The sequence below is a fragment of the Rhinopithecus roxellana genome, chromosome 13 (assembly GCF_007565055.1).
Source record: "Rhinopithecus roxellana isolate Shanxi Qingling chromosome 13, ASM756505v1, whole genome shotgun sequence".
NCBI lineage: Eukaryota > Metazoa > Chordata > Mammalia > Primates > Cercopithecidae > Rhinopithecus > Rhinopithecus roxellana.
This window is the reverse complement of record NC_044561.1, coordinates 37,240,658-37,253,288: the sequence shown is the minus strand read 5'-3', so window position 1 is coordinate 37,253,288 and position 12,631 is coordinate 37,240,658.

The window sequence follows — 12,631 nt, the reverse complement described above, 5'->3', positions numbered from 1 at the left end:
CATGTGGCTGTGCTGGTACCTAAGATTCAAGATAAAGTCCCCTTTGCATTTCCCTCTGATTTTCTCAAACAGAAGCAGTTTTGCTCTGTAGCCACCACAGCCAGAGTATCTGGGTATCACTGCTGGCTATTCAGGGCCCAAGTGCTCTTCAGTCAGCAGGTAATGAACACTGCGAGGACTGAATCCTTTCCTTCAGAGCAGCGGTTTCCTTCTGGCCTAGGGTTGCCTAGAAATGTCATCTGGGAGCTAGGGCCCAGAGCGGGGGTACCTTATGACTCTCACCAGTGCCCTATTATGCTGTGGCTGAGCTGGTACCCTAGATGCAAGACAAAGGTCTCTTTACACTTCCTTCTCTCTTCAAGCAGAAGGAAGGGGTCTCTTTTGGAGCCTCAAGATATGCAGCTTGAGGTTAGGGGCAGGGTGATGCCTGCACTCCCTTAGCTGCCCCAACCCGTATCTCAGTGTGTCACATGTCCCCTCAATCTACAGTCTCTGAGCTTAGTTCACACTGGGACGCCCACAGGAGTTGCAATCCTTGTGTCCTACACTGCCTTTTGAGTTTACTGGAGACACAGAGTGCTGTAGCCCTGGGTGGCAAGGTTTGCAGGCACTCAAGTTTGGACCATTGCAATCAGAGATTCCCTTCTGGCTAGGGCTGGTTTAAATGCTCCCTCTATGGCTGGGCATCAGTTGAGTTTGGTCTGGGTTTTTTTACTCTCTAACAGGACAGCGCTAAGTTCAATGCCTCACAATGGCTGTGTTCTCCCTTCTCCAGAGCCCAGAGATGCTCTCCACACCAGGCTGCAGGTGCCAGGATAGGGGAGGAGTGGCGTCGGAGATTCTGGACTGTTTTTTCTGTCACTTCAGTGCCTCTTTTAGTGATTTGATGTTAAAACCAGGTACCAGGAGTGTTCACCTGAATTTTGATTCTTATGAGGGGGTAGTTTCTCTGTGTAGATAGTTGCACCTTGCTTGATAGATCACCGGAACTTTCTATTTTGCCACCTTGCTTCACGTCCTCTGCCCTAGAAACTGCTTATTTTACAGTTGAGAAAACTAAGATCAGCAGATTGTGTTTCTTATAAAAGGAGGTGGTACCAATTAGAGACATACATGTAACTCAAATCTGTGACCAACACAGTTTATTGGTGTTTCAAATAGGCATTTATTTAGTTTTTTGAACTTCATGTCTTCAACATACCTCTTGAGGAATTCCCTCATTGTGTATCTGCCTCTGCAACACTTAGACTCTTGTTTAAATTCTTGGCTCTGTAATAATGGTGGGAACAATAACTCCTGGCTGTGTAATAATTCTTGGCTTTACTGTATTGTTCACTGTTGAAAATTAGCATACTGTAAACTCTTAATCATATCCCCAGGATAATTTAAATAAAGTACTATATAAAGGTGGGTGGATAAATTAGGTATCTTTTCAAGGAAAATTATTATTCTGTTATTCCTTGACTCATAAATGTCCCTGTTGCAGGAAGGCTCTATGGATAGCTTATATGAGCCGATCCCAGAGCAACAAGCTAACCAAGAAAACAAGTCTAGCAGAACTGATTCTCCTATCCCACCCTTCGGAGAGAGTGAACAAACACCGAACAGTCTCTTCGTGGTGAGTGAAGCATTAACCAGAGTGGATTTTTTTTCTCTATTATAGATCTAGAATCTCTTGCCTAATGATACCTGTTAATGCAGCAAAAATTCACTATTCTCAGAAGGTTATTCCTTTAGTTTTTGATTGTCTCTTTTTTGTTATCTTTTTTATGATTTTGGCTTATTAAAATGACCACCATTTATTGAATGTGCACTGGATGATTATATAAGTTAACTTAATCCTCAAAGCAATCTTATGACTATAAATAATTGTATCATTTTCTAGATTTGGAAGTTGCAAGAAAGAAAGGCAAGATAAGATACTAAAGGCTATAAACTAGTAAGTGTTAAAGTTGGCATTTAAACAGATATATATCTGAATCAGTGGTTTCTGGCAAACCAGGCGGTGGTTGCAGGGGAGACCTAGATTGATAGCATTTGTCAATTTCCACTGTGTAAATGCTTTACCATGGCCAATTTCAAGCTACCCATAGTTTAACTACAGGTTTGCAGTATCTGAATATTTAGTTAATAATTATCTCAAGTGCTGATTCTGGCACATCACTGGCTGCTTTCAAAGTTTATGCTCTAACCACTGTAATAAACTGTTTCTTGAATTTATGGATACACACCATCATTTCTAAAAGGTAAGTGTTAGAAACATGCAAATGCAAATTGTTTTGTGAATTATCTTTAAAATTGCTAGAGATAGAGTTCTCTGCATTACACAGAATCGTACCTGCCGCTGTTTAACAGTGCTGGCTATTCTAACTCTTAGGCAATTGACCTGTATTTAAAATACAGTCAACCCTTGAACAACATGGATTCAAGCTGTGCAGGTCCACTTATATGCAGATTTTCTTTTGCCTCTGCCACAACTGCTCCAATTCCTCCTCCTCCTCAGCCTACTCAGTGTGAAGATGACAGGAATAGAGACCTTTATGATGATCCACTTCCACGTAGTGAATAATAAACATGTTTTCTCTCACTCATGTTCTTATTAACATTTTCTTTTCTCTAGCTTACTTACTTGTAAGAATACTCACACATTAAAGAAAATATCTTAATACATGTAATACATACAACGTACAACAAGTGTATTGATTGACTATTGATGTTATCAGTAAGTCTTCCAGTCAACAGTAGGCTATTAGTAAAGTTTTTTGGGAGTTAAAAGTTATATGAACATTTTGGACTACATGGGGCGTCAGCAACCCTAACCTCCATGTTGTTGAAGAGTCAACTATAATTTCATATATATGAACTTATTTTACTTTTGTTGTGGCTTAGGAAAATATAAAACAGCCTATGCCTCCTACAGAAAAAGAGCATCCATATACTTACAGATTTAGATGCCACTTCCTGTCCTTATAATCACACTTTTCCGGTTAACACACAAAAAATCATTTTTTCAGTGCCTTATTTTTGTAAGGTAATATGTGTATACATGAAATTATTTATGTTTATTCTCACAACAATTTTAGAGAGATTTAGAAAGGTGGAAAAGGTTAGATAACTTGTCCACTCAAAAAGAGGATGCACCAGGATTCAAACTCAGAGCTTTTTTGCTTCAGAGAAAGGGTAACAACAAATTACTTTTAAGTTTTGCACTTTCCTTCACACATATCTATTTTGTTCTTTGGGTGTATTAAAAACAGCTTATTACCATAGCTTCCAAAGTTTTGGCTTCTTGAAAGCTTGGAGCAATTAGAAAGCAATGTTGGAAAGCAAGTTTAATAATAAATCTCAGTAACATAAAAATAATACAAAATATTTTTTAATACAGTGGAAACTCTTCCCTTAACTTTACACCTTTTTGAACGTCCCTAAGATGCTGGTATTGCTAGATATGCATAAGAGGGAGCAATAATATTTTGCACATATTAATGTGAGAGAGATAAACCATTCACATGGAGGCTGTCAATTGACACTGCAAATTGTTCATAAGCATTTTCACCCCGTAATTAAAAAGAAAAATTGAATAGGCTGAAGAACTTGAAGATATTTTCTTAAATGTGTGAGTTTAGTAAACATGCATAAAAAACGAAGCATTTCATGGTCAACTAGTCTACTAAAATTTTTTCAATCTTCATTTATATTGCAAAAGAAGACCAGAATGATAAAAACATGATTTCAATTGCTATAGCTCTGTCTCTCTCTGTAATTTCTCAGCATTTAATTAAAAATATATGTATACATACAAACATGTATGTATGCATACATGCATACTGAAAAGTCAGTTTAACCCTTAATTTCACCTTTTAGTTGTTGAATTATGCCATTCCCATCAAATTATTATTAACACTTATTATATTCCTAATGAAAATTATTTCACAACTTAGATGAATAAAGTCATTTTTTTAAATAATTAAATCAAAATATTTTAAGGACCTGCTTTCTTAGTATCCCCAGTTAATGGTTTGGAGCTTTCCTAAATTTCCTTCTCAGCCTTTGAGGAATAGATTTTTTTTTCTTTTTCTCCTGGTATTGGCACTTCCTTCCCCCATCTTGATGTAAGAAAAAAAAGTTTCAGACCTGACTTAACAGTACCAGAAACAAATATTATTCCATTTGGACTCATTCTTCAGAAATACACTGAAATCACCCTAAAGCTAATGGAGTTCTGGCTCAAGCTCCCAGTCCTCAATCTGGGTATCTGTAACCTTTCCAGAGAAGAGAGGTACTCCCCAAATCTCCAGAACCAACCTGACAATACATCTATTTGTTATGGAGGAAACTATAGCCCATAATAAAAATAATGTCAGTTGCCACATGAATTGAAAAGGAAAATCAAAATGAGAGAAGAATCCTTGGTTTCCCTTATAAAATATATTATTTATTCTTACGTACTAGGAATTTTACCCTTTGGATACCACTACTTTGAACATAGTGGGAGTTCCATAGATGAACATAAGATCATCAATATTCTCAAAGGAGATGATCCAGTGTAGCTCATATGTATAATTATGGGTAGTAGAGGCATTGAACAGAAAGAGGTTTATTTGGGAGTTTTAAATGAAGAATATCATACATCATCATAAATATCTAGTTTGTATTTTAATTGCAATTTTAGGAAGGATTGATAATGGATGGCTTGTCCAAAGAGAAACCAATTTAAGATATGGGACATTATTAAATATTTAAAAGAGAAATAATAAGTGACCCACTTGCAGTATATTAGGAAAGGCATAAGTGTTGGAGGACAACTGCCAAAAACTAGCAGGAGGCCGGGCGCGGTGGCTCAAGCCTGTAATCCCAGCACTTTGGGAGGCCGAGACGGGCAGATCACGAGGTCAGGAGATCGAGACCATCCTGGCTAACACGGTGAAACCCCATCTCTACTAAAAAATACAAAAATCTAGCCGGGCGAGGTGGCGGGCGCCTGTAGTCCCAGCTACTCGGGAGGCTGAGGCAGGAGAATGGAGTAAACCTGGGAGGCGGAGCTTGCAGTGAGCTGAGATCTGGCCACTGCACTCCAGCCCGGGTGACAGAGCGAGACTCCGTCTCAAAAAAAAAAAAAAAAAAAAAAAAAGACTAGCAGGAGTGAACAAGCATGAGGCTAAGTAAATGTGCTGAAAAAAAATAAGCTAACATATTAGCCTAAGGACTGATCAATCCATAATGTTATTTTAAATGTAGCCTGTAACTGCTTGATTCTGTATCTATTTTAGTTCCTCCTTATGTCTGAAGCTAAATAAGTATTTGAATTAGAAAAAGTGAGAATGGTACTGTTCGAATGTCTCTCTTAAAAAGTTCATGTGTTGGAATTTAAACCCCCAGTGCAATCATACTGACAGGTGGGGTCTTTAAGAAGCAATTAATAGATCATGAGAGCTCTAACCTACAAATGGATGAATGTCGTTATTGTCAGAGTAAGTTTGTTATAGAGAGTAGGTTTGTCATAAAATCCAAGTTTGGCCCTCTCTTGTTCTCTTTGTTTTGCCCTCTCTTGCTTGCCCTTTTGCTTTCTGCCATGGAATGACACAGTAAGAAGGTCCCCACGAGATGTGGCCCCTCTGTTTTGGACTTCTCAGCTTCCAGAACTGTGAGCCAGTAAATTCCTGTTTGCTATAAATTACCCAGTCTCAGGTATTCTGTTACAGCAACACAAAACAGATTAAGACAGAGAACATAAAATGTTTGTATCTCTGCCAATTTGGGGTTAACTGGATCAAGTCTGAATTATCTGACTTGCTGTCTATATTGATTGAAGTAAGCAAATAATTGTCAGTTTTCCACTTCATTTTATATCTCATAAATTGATAGAAAACTTGAGCCTTTTAAAAAATGTGCTTAAATGTGGGTCAAAGGCAATGCTCCTATTATTCATATCTTGTGCATAGTTGTCATTCAATAAATATTTGTAAGCTAAATAAATGGATCAGTGAAGGTTCATTACTCAAGCTAAAGAAAGTCTTAATAATAATGGAGAGCCAATGATGCAGCGGATGAAATTGTCAGCTTTGGAGTTGAGCAGTTATGGATTCTCTTTCTAGTTTTGTCGTTTAGAAGCTATATGACCTTGGAAAGTTGCTTAAAGTCTTGCAGTCTCCATTTCCTTACACTGTAGAACAAGGTGAGTAATGTTCTGTATAAATTTGCCAAATTCAATTGTAGAAAACAGAATCAACTCTTGCTACTAGAAGCAGGCAGGATTTAGCATAGAAGTTAGAGAACCCTCCGAAGGGCTGATTTTCATACTCTAGAGCAGGGACTGAAAATCATAGCCTGAGGCAGACTGTAATTGTATCATGCAAGAACTAAAAATGGATTTTATATTTTTAAAAGTATCTTTGAAAACAGAAACAAAAATAAAGGAGACAATAAAATGCAATAGACACTGTGTCTCACAAACCTAAAATATTTCTATCTGACTTTTCACAGAAAAAGTTTGCTAACCCCTGCCCTAGAGCTACACAGTACAACTGCAGGTGGCAACTGAGTACTTGAAAAGTGGCTATTCCAAATGCAGATGGACGACAGGCGTAAAATATATAATGTGTTCTAAAGACTTCAAATAAAAAATGACTAAAATATAGGTTATTAATAATTTTGTAATGATGATTTGATGAAGTGATAGCATTTGATATATTTTAGATAAAAAGGAAATTTTGCTCATTTTCTTTAACATGGCTACTGGAGGTGACCTCCACTTTCACATCCCACTTTCCAAATTTCACATGGATGCATATAATCTGCCAAGTCTAAATCATATCTGCTATCCAAGCTTTGCGGGAATGTATATAATGTGTTTTTTAGCCTTCTGGTTTTTGCATAGAGAAAGACACACCAGAAGGTACATGGGGGAATGTTAAGGGGAAGATCTACTATGTCCACCACTCTCCCCTCTCAGGGTCTTTAACCCTTATTATAAGTGGTGTCACTACACTCTAACCAAAACACACACACACACAAACAGTGCCGTCTCACCACTAGAACTCCTTTGCAGTATATGTGAAGGATGGCTGGCTTTCAGAAGGTGACTCTCCTTTGCCTCTAGAGAATATAATTTGTGTTAAGCTGGTCCCAGGCACAGTTTTATGAAAACATTTAAAATGAGTTGGATATAACAATGCCTCTGCAATACTTGGGTCCTGTAAACTGTTAATAGATTAAGACTTTTTTTTTTTTTTTTTTTTTTCAGTTAAGATACAGGCAGATGACCAAAGAAAGCAAGATTACTTAATCACATTATTTTAGAGAATAAATCACAAACAAAAGAGTTGATACACAAAATTGCTGCTGCATCTTCAGGCAGATGACATTCTCAATAGCAGCTGAGTTTAAGGATTACCTGAAGACAAACAGATATCCAAACCCTGTCTTGGAGCTATTACAATTACAGCATCCCTGTCCATTGGAAATATAATGTGACTCATATTTTAGTTATTCTGGTTGTCAAAATAAAATGTTTTAAAAAGAGAGACAGGTTAAATTAATTTTAATAATATATTGAATTAAGCCAATATATCTAAAGTATTATCATTTCAACATGTAATTAATACAAAATTAATGAGATTTTTGTATCCTTGTTTCTAAACTAACACTTTGAAATCTGATGTGTATTTTATAGTTAAGAGCACATTTCAGTTTAGATGCTGAAACTTCAGTGGTTAAAGTGCAATCAGTCCCAGTGAAAAAATCTCACCTTTGGTTTTAAATTAAAATTAAATTAAATTAAAATTCACTTTCTAAGTTGTATCTGCCACATATTAAGTACTCAATAGCCACTTGAGACTATGGATGGCTGCCATATTGGATAAGGTAGTACTGAAGGCTTGAAATTGCTGATGGTGCAGAGGCATAAAAGTAATCAGAAAATATCAATTCTCCACTTCACTTAGGGAAGTACAGATGTTAAAGTATAAAAATGTTTGATGATAGGCAATTAGTTATATATTTTTCGAAAGAGCATAGATGTTAAAGTATAACAATACTTGATAATAAACAGTTATACACTTTTTGCTTGTTTGTTTGAGACAGAGTCTCGCTCTGTCGCCCAGGCTGGAGTGCAGCGGCGCGATCTCGGCTCACTGCAAGCTCTGCCTCCCGGGTTCAAGCGATTCCCCCACCCCAGCCCCACCCCACGCCTTGGCCTCCCCAGTAGTTGGTACTACAGGTGTGCACCACCATGCCCTGCTAATTTTTTGTATTTTAATAGAGACAGGGTTTCACCATGTTGGCCAGGATGGTCTCAATCTCCTGATCTCGTGGCCTCGTGATCCGCCCGCCTTGGCCTCCTAAAGTGCTGGGATTGCAAGCGTTTGAGCCACTGTGCCCGGACGGTTACACACTTAGAGATAAAATTATAGGAAACACATCAGTTTACCAATGAGGAAGCTGAGATTAGTGACTTGACTGCAGTGACAGATGGAGTCTAGGCTGGAGTTCTGGATCCCAAATAGTAGTCCTGGTTTTTGGTTTCTCTGCCACAAGCGTAACATGTGTGGTGGCAGTGGTGTGGGGGGTTACGTGCATGCACGTGTACACAAGAGTGAGAGAGATCAAGCGGGGATGATTAGAAGAGTGTCTTTTTGGGAGATGAGGAGTGAGGAAGAGGAATCCTTGGTAGGAAAAATAACCCAACCTTATAATATATGTGCTAAATATATTCTGATATCTAGAGAACATAGTGAAAAGAACTTGAGATGGGTGAATAGACTTACATTTTATTCCTGCTCCCAGATTGGGAACTGTGCCTTTGGGAATGTGATTGAACTTCTCTCACCCTAAGTTTTCTGAGCAATAGAATATGGATAAAAATTTCTGTCTCTTGCAGAAAACCAAACACCGCATGTTCTCACTCATAGGTGGGAATTGAACAATGAGATCATTTGGACACAGGCAGGGAACATCACAAATCGGGGCCTGTCGGGGGTGGGGGCCTGGGGGAGGGACAGCATTAGGAGCAATACCTAATGTAAATGATGAACTGATGGGTGCAGCAAACCAACATGGCACATGTATACTACCTATGTAACAAACCTGCACGTTGTGCACATGTACACTAGAACTTAAAGTATAATAAAAACACAAAAATCTGTCTCCTGGTTTACAGTGAGCATCAAATGTTGTAACCCACTTTAAGCACCTGGTATGGTGTATGTTAATGATCATCACCTTTCCTTCTGCAAACTGTCACACCAGGGCACAGCAATCTTTTAATTTAGTATCCTTAATTAAATGACTTTTTTTTTTTTTTTTTGAGACGGAATCTCGCTGTGTCGCCCAGGCTGGAGTGCGGTGGCACAATCTCGGCTCACTGCAAGCTCCGCCTCCCGGGTTCCCGCCATTCTCCTGCCTCAGCCTCCGAGTAGCTGGGACTACAGGCGCCTGCCACCGCGCCCGGCTAGTTTTTTGTATTTTTAGTAGAGACGGGGTTTCACCGTGTTAGCCAGGAGGGTCTCGATCTCCTGACCTCGTGATCCACCTGCCTCGGCCTCCCAAAGTGCTGCGATTACAGGCTTGAGCCACCGCGCCCGGCCAATTAAATGACTTTAAGTCAAACTCTCACTTAATCTTGGATGTTATTTTAAAATAACTGCTTAAAATAATTTGTAATCAATACTTCTTATCTAAAAGTATTGATTTTTACTGGACAAGAAGAAGCAACAGGATTTATTGTTGATGTGCATTAGAAAACCCAAGATTTTAATCTCCACAAATCGCCTCAAATACCTAGGTGTAGTGCAGTGTTTGACAATTCAGCCTTAGACTTCCCACCAAATGTAGACAGCTGTAAACAAGAACATCTATTTTAGTGGTATTTTTTCACCTACTAATTCATATTTCAGGGTTTTCTTTTCCTTTTAATTTTTTGTTAAATTTTTTTCACTTTAAGTTCTGGGATACAAATGCAGAACGTGCAGGGTTGTTACATAGGTATACATGTGCCTTGGTGTTTTGCTGCACCTATCAACCTGTCATCTAGGTTTTATGTCCCACATGCATTAGCTATTTGTCCTGATGCTCTCCCTCCCTTAGCCACTGCCCCCTAACAGGCCCTGATGTGTGTTGTTCCCCTCCCTGTGTCCATGTGTTCTCATTGTTCAACTCCCACTTATGAGTGAGAGCATGTGGTGTTTGGTTTTCTGTTCCTGTGTTAGCTTGCTGAGGATAATGGCTTCCAGCTTCATCCATGTCCCTGCAAAGGACGTGATCTCATTCCTTTTTACGGCTGCCTAGTATTTCATGGTGTATGTGTACCACATTTTCTTTTCCAGTCTATCATTGATGGACATTTAGGTTGGTTCCATGTCTTTGCTATTGTGAATAGTGCTGCAATAAACATAAGTGTGCATGTATCTTTATAATAGAATGATTCATATTCCTTTGGGTATATACCCAGTAATGGGATATGTGAGTCAAATGGTATTTCTGGGTCAAATGGTATTTCTGGTTCCAGATCCTTGATGTATCACCAGACTGTCTTTCACAATAGATGAACTAATTCACATTTCCACTAACAGTGTAACAGTGTTCCTATTTCTCCACATCCTCTCTAGCATCTGTTGTTTCTTGATTTTTTAATAATCACTATCTGACTGGCATGAGATGGTATCTCATTGTGGTTTTGATTTGCATTTCTCTAATGATCAGTGATGTTGAGCTTTTCTTCATGTTAGTTGGCTGCATAAATATCTTCTTTTGAGAAGTATCTGTTCATCTCCTTTGCCTACTTTTTAATGGGGCTGTTTTTTGTTTTTTTTTTCTTGGAAATTTGTTTAAGTTCCTTGTAAATTCTGGGTATCAGATCTTTGTCACATGGTAGATTGCAAAATTTTCTCCCATTCTGTAGATTGCCTTTTCACTCTGATGATAGTTTCTTTTGTTGTACGGAAGCTCTTTAGCTTAATTAGATCCCATTTGTGAATTTTAGCTTTTGTTGCAATTGCTTTTGGTGATTTCAGCATAAAATCTTTGCCCATGCCTATGTCCTGAATGATATTGCCTATGTTTTCTTCTAGGGTTTTTTTTTTCTTTAATATAGTTTTGGGTTTTTAAATTTAAGTCTTTAATCCATCTTGAGTTAATTTTTGTATAAGGTGTAAGGAAGGGGTCCAGTTTCAGTTTTCTGCATATGGTTAGCCAGTTTTCCCAGCACCATTTATTAAATAGGGATAATGATAATAATAAAATTAAATATTTTAAAAGTACAAGTTTAATTTTTTATATACTTACTCATCAACATTTTATACTGATAAAAGTCACTGGAAAAATTGATTAAATTATTCCCAGCTACTAGATGTTAATGAAAAAGTAATATAGCAGATTCAAGCATAGTTTCAAAGACAAACAATATGATATGTGTCTAACAGTTGGTTAGAGCTCAGCACTAATGAGGCCAAGGTCAGGGGTTAATCCCCTCATGGCTAGTTAGTTTTGTTCTATTTCATAGTCAACGGCAGCATCCATGACCTCAGGTGGCTGACTTGGATATGCATGCTATTGATCATTAGGGAGTCTGGGCTGAAGAATAGAGGGCACCAACAGAAAGCCATTGCCCATTATGGGAAGAACAACTGAAGGGTAGAACTACCCTGCTCCATTTGTCCATGAAGATTTTCTTTTGCTACAATCAGTACTAGGCCACCAGGTATAATTCTCCACTTTCAGCTTGGGATAACTTATCAGACAATAGTAAGAGCATTAAAATAGAAAACTGAGTTCTCCTTCTGGCTTGGTTTCTAAATAGAACTTGATTAGTCATTACCCAATCCAGAACCCAGTTTTTACCTCTAAAAACTAACAGAGTTAGATCAGATGTTTTTTAAGGCCCCTTGCTGTACTAAAATGGCTCCATAAATACATTTAAGATTTTTTATTGGAGTGGAGGGTTGTCCAACATGAAACTCTATGACTTTCCTTTTGCTACTGCAGAAGGCAAAATTTTAAGAGGACCTCAATGAACCCCACTGTATTAATCAGGGTTCTCTAGAGAAACAGAACTAATAGGGTGTGCATGGTGTGTGTGTGTGTGTGGAGAGAGAGAGAGAGAGAGAGAGAGAGAGAGAGAGAGAAAGCAACATCTAGACTGGTGTTTCACTAAATATCTGGGTACTGTGGCCTAGCCATGTTGACACATAAAACAAATTAACCATAACATCTGCCTTTTGGTATTTATGTCCTTGTGTAATCTTCATCCTTGCATGTTACTTGATTCCAGTAGAGAAGGGCAAAGGTGACAGGAAGTCGTTTCTGTGATTAGGGTACAAAAGACTTGCTAGCAGACTGCCTCTATTGCCTTCTTGTTTTGCACACTATGATGAAGCCAGATTCCACTCCACGTGGAAGAGACCCACATGATAAGGAACTAGGAAAGGCATTCAGTCTATAGCCAGCATGAAGTAAGGCCTCCAGCCCAATAGCCTTCAGGAAATTGAATGCTGCTAACAATCACTGAGTAAAATTAAAGGAGAATCCTTTCCCTAGCTGAACCATCAGATGAAACCTTAGACCTTTGGGCCAACAATTGATTACAATCCTGTGAGTGACCATGGAACAGAGAACCCATCTAAGTCAGGCCCATATT